General features: G+C 30.0%; 1 protein-coding gene across 4 annotated transcripts in view; it reads right to left on the reverse strand.

The window, feature by feature from the left end:
* The window catches only part of ift52 (intraflagellar transport 52 homolog (Chlamydomonas)), a 12472-nt gene that overhangs the window by 2139 nt on the left and 10046 nt on the right, over positions 1–287 (reverse strand). The window lies entirely within an intron of this gene.

The raw sequence follows: 287 nt of genomic DNA on the forward strand, positions 1-287 counted from the left end.
GTCAGCATGCTTATTAACTATGCACACAGTGATTGGCTGATAGTCTCTGCCAGAGATTTATTCATAGAAATATTGTAGAGTGCAATATTATGTTGCCATATTCAAATAAATGTTTAAAAATAAAAAAATGTTAATTGCCACATTCAAATAAAGATTCTAAAATGCAGTGTCACTAATTAAACAAGTATATGTTCAGCTAATTGTCAGCCTCTTACATGTGTTCTTCTCAAAAACAATTAGCGGATATGCATATAAACAGCCTTTTAATTAACAGAGTAGAATAATCA

The sequence above is a fragment of the Sinocyclocheilus rhinocerous genome, unplaced genomic scaffold, assembly GCF_001515625.1.
Source record: "Sinocyclocheilus rhinocerous isolate Xijiao unplaced genomic scaffold, SAMN03320098_v1.1 scaffold1449, whole genome shotgun sequence".
In the NCBI taxonomy this organism is placed as follows: Eukaryota; Metazoa; Chordata; class Actinopteri; order Cypriniformes; family Cyprinidae; genus Sinocyclocheilus; species Sinocyclocheilus rhinocerous.